The sequence below is a fragment of the Aulonocara stuartgranti genome (genome assembly GCF_965226115.1).
Source record: "Aulonocara stuartgranti genome assembly, chromosome: 10".
Classification (NCBI taxonomy): domain Eukaryota; kingdom Metazoa; phylum Chordata; class Actinopteri; order Cichliformes; family Cichlidae; genus Aulonocara; species Aulonocara stuartgranti.
The window spans coordinates 2,554,789-2,562,858 of record NC_138946.1 but is presented as its reverse complement, the minus strand read 5'-3'; positions in this window follow the sequence as shown (position 1 = coordinate 2,562,858).

Below are 8,070 nucleotides of genomic sequence, written 5' to 3'. Positions count from 1 at the left end.
CTCATCTGGAAATTAATTGTCAACCACAAGTTGTTAGCCAATGGGCAAACCTTATGTAATCCTACTTCTTACATTTAGAGTGACCAAAATTTACTAATTGGAATGAATATTTCATGCTGTGAATTAAAATATGCTGTATAGCCCACAAAGTCATCGGTTGTTTAGTTTTACTGGATGGCTTTTGAAAGGAAAACACATAAAGGCACTTCTGCGTTGAGTTTATACTCTTTATTGCACTGAAGACTCTCAGCAACATGTGCTGAAGGCACAACCTCACTTCCAGAATGTTGGGTTGGTGTGTAAAGTGTAAATAAAAAATAGAAGTCAAAGATCTGTAAATCATGGAAACTCGTATTTTATTCACAGTAGAACAAAGCAGACAGACAAAAAGTGACATTTTGATTCTGATGGCAGCAACACATGTCGTTGAAGAAGGTAACAGTGGAAGAATTAAATCCTTCCAGTACTTACTGACATTGCTGATAAATGTAATCAGACTCAAGCTTTCAAGACCTTTCAGTAACACAATGTCCTTTTTCAGAGGCTGCCTCCTTCGGATCCACCATCTACACAGACTCTGATGTTTCAACATGTAAAAGCATTGATGGACATAACCAGCATACAATTTGATAACCCCAAATCAACTGCACATAGCTCACTCATGCGACGGAACATTCGTTCAGACAGATCCAAACCTTTGTCCCTTGTGGTTGTCTTTCTGTGTTTCGGTGCATGTTTGCCTTGTGATGATCAGTGAGTTGAGGTGGGAGGTCATCACGCTTCTTAATTCTCAGCTGCATGGCCGCAAGCAGGGAGGGGAGGAAAGCAGAGTGAAGAAGTGGAGGTTTATGAAACAAACTGATGGCTGGAACAACTGCGTAGCACATATGGCCTTAGGCAGGGAAAGACAGGAGGGGAATACAAGATGGAAGAGGAGGACTGAGAAAGGAGAAGTAAGAAGAAGAAAATGAGAGAAAAAAGCTGGCCTTACACCAAATCATCTAAAAGACACAACCTGAGGCCTGTTTCAGATTGTTTGGTTGGAAAGTCCAAAGTTTCCCCGTCAGAAAGCAGCACATCCTCGTGTCCAAAATGACCATGTCTTTTTTCCTACTGCCACAAAGGTCATCAGTGATGTTCTGCAGACGGTTATGACAAAAAGATCTTTTAAAAACAATCAGCTTTGCTTAATCCACCATTTCGGAGCTAAAATAAAAATATATAAATGGAAACAAACCATAAACCAAAATGTTCATGTCAGCTTTTTGTTTGTTCCCTTTAGAACATCCATACAAAACAACCTGAAGGAAAGCTTTTAAAGAATAGCAGCGTCAAACAGACGAGCGCTTGAAGTTTGTTTTGCCAGATATTTACTTGGTTTAGGTACCAAAACCACTCAATAAAGAAGATTAGTGATTATCTTAGCAGGTTTTTACACTTTACCATGGAATCCAGTGTGTGTTTTGTACTCCTACAGTGCAGATGTTATCAGTGTGAGTTATGGTGTCACATTCTGTTGAGGGGCCTGAAAAAACATTTAATAAACCAAACTCAGGACATCCATCCATATGACCTAGTTAGAGTGTTTAGATTTAGTTTATCCAGCGGACTTCTTCACACTTTCTCTTTCCTCCTTCCAGCTATACTTAGTGTTACTCGTCCCTGTTTGTAAACTGCCACAAATCCAAACAGGGATTTAAGAGTTTTTAGTGTGTCAGCGCCTTCCTGTCCCCTCCAGATCCATTTTCTCTCTCTTTTTTTGGCCCAGTTATCCGAGGAGGATCCAGAAACCTGTCAGGCCTATCAGCACTGCCCAGCGGAGCATTGGAGCCAGACGGACAGATTGGACACAACGGGAGAAAAATGAGCAGAGACTCGTGGGTAATTTGGCGTGATGATACGATTTGATGCAACGTCTGCGACCATTTTCTTTCCCACTTAGTTTCTGTTTCTATGAGCCTGCTCTTTAATCAGGAGGCAGTTGTCTGTTAAATGGATGATTGAGTTTATGGGAAAATAGAAGATCTGTGTAGGTTCGGGGGCTGGACTGAATGAACTGGATTGAAACTAAAACTGTATGGATAAATTACTGCATAATGAGTGGATGGAAAGGCTCGATGAGTCAGTATATGAACAATGCATCACAATTGTTGTTGCTAATTTATCTTTTTTGAAGATACAACTCTGTAAAAACAAACTGAGTAGAAACAAATTGAGTTGTCAATTTCAAACAAAACAATCCTCAAACTGAAAAATTAGAATTGAATATTTAAATAGGAGGCATGCTTTTTAATGTTTGGTATCATGTGAACAGATTTGACTGTTGATCACTCATTCACTATGCTTGTTCCATCTACAATAAACACACAAATCAGAGAGCAACATGGGGTTGGAATCTTGCCCAAGGATATTTGGCATGGAGACTGGAATAGTTGGTCCCAGAAATGACAACCTGCTCTACCTCCAGAGCTACAGGCACCTCACATACTATTGTTATTTGTCTTATCTATTATAAGTAAGAACAAGCCTAAAGACACTGCTCCAGATGAGGCTTGAACTCACAACCTCAGCATTGCTCAGCCCAGTACTGCCTATAAGTACCACGCGCTAACCGATTGCGCTACTGGAGCTTCAGGTAAACGATGTCCTGATGTATCAATCAGCAGTTTGCTTCTGTCCACTTTTGATCACCTGCTCTTATTTCACCTATTGTACCTGGAAGTTGATGATTGTCACAGAAGGATGTCACTGCTAGCGGCTTCCTGTGTGGATGAGTCCTCTCAGGAGATATGTCAAACTTAGCAACTCAGAAAACTGAACTTTACTTTGTCTGTAATGTGCTTTTTCACATCTACTGCTTTTCATTATCGAAACCTAAGCAAATTAAAGCTGTTGCTTAGTGTTTCCTGACACACTCTCTCTCTTTTGTGGTGTAAAACTAGTTTTTTAATCTAACCTGTCATGTTCCCCATAGTGAGGATTTTTAAAGCAGGTAAATGTCTGCATTTGGAGGGTTGGGGGTGATAAAGGTGGAGATCATTTTACTTCTGACACCCCTGAGAAACCTTCTGTGGTATTACTTTCCCGTTAAAAATCTTTCATTAGTGTTTGATCAGGTTTCAAGAGTAAAACTACTCGATTAGGTTTACAAGGTAAACCGTTTAGATAGAAAATAAAATAACTGTAAATAAAACTAGGTTTGGGTGTAAAAAATTGTTGCTACTTTTTCTTGTTTGTAAGGATGATTTATCCCGGAGGACTGAAAAAACATCTGGTAGACCTGCAAACAGGGCGTGAAACATACTGTATCATAGTTTAATTTATATTGGTTTCAAAGTTTATTTGAGAGAAACAAATATTCAGCGAGTCTGCGTTCAAAACAGAGCCCAGTCCAATGGACATGTGGGGCATAATTAGTATAAGCCTGCACGCACATGAAAAGATTAGCTTACCAAAGGTAGCTTGTTAGCATTACTAGCACCAGTTGTTTTCCTTTGTTGCATGCTAGCATCCACACACAGGTGCCAAATGTGGTTACACATCGCTTCAGTAGCACCACAACATGTTTGAACCAACATGGAACTGGAGTTTTATGTTGATAAAACATGAAGAATTCGTTTTACCAACGAATTTTTTTAGTGCTGACTAGCAGGAACACCAACATTAAAATGTATCCCTAGTCCCTCAAGACAGGTCGATCCTTCTATTGTGGCCATTTCATCTTTTGTCAAGATATCAGGCTGTGAAGTAGGAAAACTGATTAATTACTGGGCGAATCATTGCATACCCTCAATAATTTCAACTGTGTGACTTGATTAATGATAGAAGGATTGATAGTGATGAACATTAGTAGACAAAATAGACTAATGAGTGATGAGATTAATGGATTGAAGTATAGATGAATAAACATGTGGCCTGCCTGTGTGCTGTCAGAATGGATGGATGGACGAGTAAATGTTGGATGCTGTATGTGAGGATGATGGATGGAGCCCTGCTGGCTCTCCAGATTGATGGATAACAGACTGGATGGATGGTTGAACTGTAAGCATGAACCGTGAAGTGTTTCCAAAAATATTCCAGTCAGAAAAAACAAAAACTCCACCTGACAAATTTCCCAAGCGAGGAGGAGAACAATGGGAAAAGTGAGTAAGTGTGCAAATAAATAACCGAGTTCAGCGGCTTCACAAAGACATGAAGAGGATTAAGATGAGAAAAATAAACACAACACAGTATAACTCCAAAGGGTTTATGAAGAGGGCAACAGTTTGATATGAAGGAGAATAACAGGAGTGGGCATGCTGTCACAATCATGTGTGGAGAGTGTGTTTACTCTGAAAAATAATGCAGCGAGTGCTGTGTTATGATTAATCATCCCGCCTTAAGGCTGATTTTAATCGGCCGGAGATATTATGTTTTAAACAGAGATCAGAAGAAATAAAGTCTGTTGAATACATTTTTCACTCTGCATTTACTGGTCAGCTTTCTTTGAGATAACGTGAACGTGCAGTCAGTTGTAGAGAAACTCTTAGTACTGATGCACTTTGACGTATCCATCCATGCATTCTCTGCTGCTTATCCAGGTTCGGGTTTAAACAGGCACATCGGGACTTCCCTCCCCACGGCCACTTTATCCAGCTCATCTTGGGGGACACTGAAGCTGGGTCTGCCCCAGGGCTTTCTCTTCTCCCACTAAAGGGCATCCTAGTCCTTCAATGTGGATGAGTAGCAGCTCTACTGTGAGCCTCTCAAATGGTAAATGGGCTGATGTACATATGATGTACATACAGTGCAGACAAGTACTTTGTCTGATATTTGCACACACTCCAACAGATGAATTAGTAGCAAGGATACTACAGGGTCACCAGTAATTGGACCGGCGACCCTCTGACCCACTCTTCCTCCTGTGTCAGGGTTGGTTTTTACAGCCAGCAGTGACCTTGTGGAGTTCTAAGCTGTCAGCTAAAACAAGCAATTTTGGTGGTTGTATGTGTGCCAAGTTGCATCACTGTTACGCAGAAAACTAATCACGCACTAGAATTTAGCTCGACAATTTTAAGTGCAAACTTCATGGACCATCTATACCACACGGCCAAAACTATTGTTTACAAGTGATCACATTTAAGGTGTAGCAGCTGTCACCTGTAGAAAGGGCTACACTTCCTAAGAGACTAAGTTGTAGAGTTGCAACACAAAACCAGAAATTTTGAAAAGTGCACAAAATAAAGTGTAAGGTTTATTTTGTGCAGTTCCCTCCTTTACATGAGCAACTGTATACTGTAATACTGAAGGTGAGAGTTGTGTGTATAAAACGAGGAAATTAAATGACAAAATGCAGAATCATTCCTTTGTGTGAAATAACCTGTTACTTACACAGCCCCTCTGTGAGTCTGAGTCCCTCCACCTGTCTAAACCAACCAATGTGTGTCATGAGAAACGGCACATATTTGTGGCAATAGTAAAAAAAACCAACTATACAGGTCAGACCTCAAAGACCTCGTAATTGTTTTGATTTCAATTTGGATTTACGCCATCAACTTATCAGAAGGAAGTGAGTCATTGCTATCCATCCCATTCAGATTGTTCGCAGGGACCCTTCAGTGCACAGTGCCATTAAAGTTATTGAAGGCAAAGATGGTTTCCAGATGCTGTTTTGTAGGTAATATTCTTGATCCCTTCCTTGCTGTTGGTACCAGAGTTTTGGTGTCAGATTGATGGTTTAGAACGCCAAAAAGTGTTGCCCCGTTTATGATGAACAGCTTCTGTTGTGCACAGTGAGCCGTGGATGTGGAGGTGTTGGTTATTTAGCAGGCTTTGTGGTGAGTCATCATTCATCCTCTTGTGAGGTTCATCTGTTAAACACTCTGCCAGTGCTGTTGTTTTTCAGGCATTAACATACTGAACCAATGAGTCTGCAATATTAGCATAAAACTAAGCCTTCAATGGTGACACTTCATCATTATTGTGGATATAAACGCCTTTTTCAAAACTGCAACTCAAGTAACTGTCTCCAAACTTTAGCTTGTAAACTGGATATACTTTTGTTTTTTCAGACTATTCTTGGTAAACACTGAGGATGGTTGTGTGGGAAAATCTCAGCAGACCAACAGTCTCTGAAGTACCAACCCCACCCTAGCATGATTGCTCATGCTACATTCAAAGTTACTTAAATCAACTTCCCATTTCTTCCCATTCTTGTGATTCAGCTGAACTTCAGTAGTGGTGTGACACACCTGGTTATAACGACACTCGTTATAACCAGGTGTTATAACTCCTGGCTCTGTAAACACTGCCAGGAGTTTATGGCTCAGTCTCTTTCGGGTCATGCTGCATAAAATATACATTTTGTTTTGTTTGGATTCACAGTCGAGTCCACGCCTTGCGTGTCACACCCTGTTTCAAATACCAAAATGGTGACAGCACAAACACTCATCTAGAGGCTCCATAGCAAGACAAACCAGTGGGGGGCGTCACCGTGGATACGTTCGTCTTTTATATTGTCTATGGTAGTGACACTCTCAGGGGGCCAGCACTTACCTCCCGTCACCATGTGGGGCTGCCGGCGTACAAACACGTCTTATATCTCATGTAATACAACTTTCCTGCGTAGCTCCCTTTTGATTTGGATTCAGTTGCTTCAAAGGCAAACGTCCTTTTACAAGAGAAGAAGAACCACCTGCGGGGCCGTCTCACCCTGAAAAGTGTGTCTGAAAGAAAGAAAGAGTGTGAGACTCTAAATTTGTACGAGTGTGTGTGAGAGGAAAAATTGTGTGCGTGTGTCTTGTAGAAAGTCTCGCTCCTCATCTCTGACATTTCCAGGTCACTCAGTTATCAAATGGCTTCTCCGCCCCCTCGCTTTCTTCTCCCTCTTTTTCTCTGGTTTTACCTCACCATCTCTGGGAGGCAGAGAGGGTGAAAGAAAGGAGGAGAGGAAATCAGATTAAAGGTGGAAAAGACAGAAAGAAGAGTGTTTGATTTGATTTTGATTTGATATACCTTTATTAGTCCCACAACGGGAAATTTAATAAGGCTGCCGACGTATTGCACGCAATGGCGGCACCATCTTACCCTCCGACCATACATACAGTACATTACACAAAACATCACATGGGGAAGACAGGTCAGAGAGGTCTAACAATGGAAAATGCACCACATGAGGAAAGATAAGGAGAAAAAAATAACTCCCCCCAGACTGAGCTCCAACAGGGAGATGGAGGGGGGGGGAGTGTGTGAATATCAGTGTATATGTATGTGTGTGCGTGTCCAGAGTTCAGCTGAGACAGTGTCCTTCGCCCTGCCAGGCTAAGTAAACAGTCTGCCAGCCAACCCAGGTGGCCTTGCATGGAATGGGGGGAACAGACTAAACACAGTCGTTATCAGGGTGTTTTTTGTTCGGCTCCAGCCTTGAGACAACAGCTGGTGCCAAAGGGGTAACCGCATGAAGTGATGGTGCTTTTTACTTTAGTGCGAACAACTCATATGAATTTCAAAGCAGTTCTACAGTCCAACACTGGTCTCTCAATCTCCCATTGGAGAGCCGCGAGCTTCGCCATACTTGCGTTCTGTGATGTTGTCATTCTTGTGCTCAAAGAGGCGATTTCTGAGAGCTCACGACAGTTTGCCTCCCCGAGATGTAATCCAGTCTGCAGTCAGAGATCTTATTCTGAGTATTTACAGCAGCCGTAAGCCTCTCCAAGATCTTATCCGTGCTGCACTCAATGAGCCCATTTTGAGAAACTCACGCCTCTCCCATCGTTTCAATCCCAGCGGGCAGCCTTGTGGGGGGTTTGAACAGCTGGTTCCGCTTCCTTAATTCTTCGATAAGTCAGGGCCAAGCCAGCTCCGATCAGCCAGAACCCTGTTATCATGGTTCCGAATAGGTAGATATCTTCAGCACTCAGGCTCACCCAAGCCCAAACTTCTCGTTGAGAAAGAGGTGTCAATTGCATTCAGGGACCAGTTGATCAAATCCATAATTCCTCTTTTAGGTTTTAGAGAACAGACTGTGAGAGAGTGTTCCAGGTAAAATACAAAAAAAACCCCACGAGACTAGACAAGGACATAAGAGGCTAA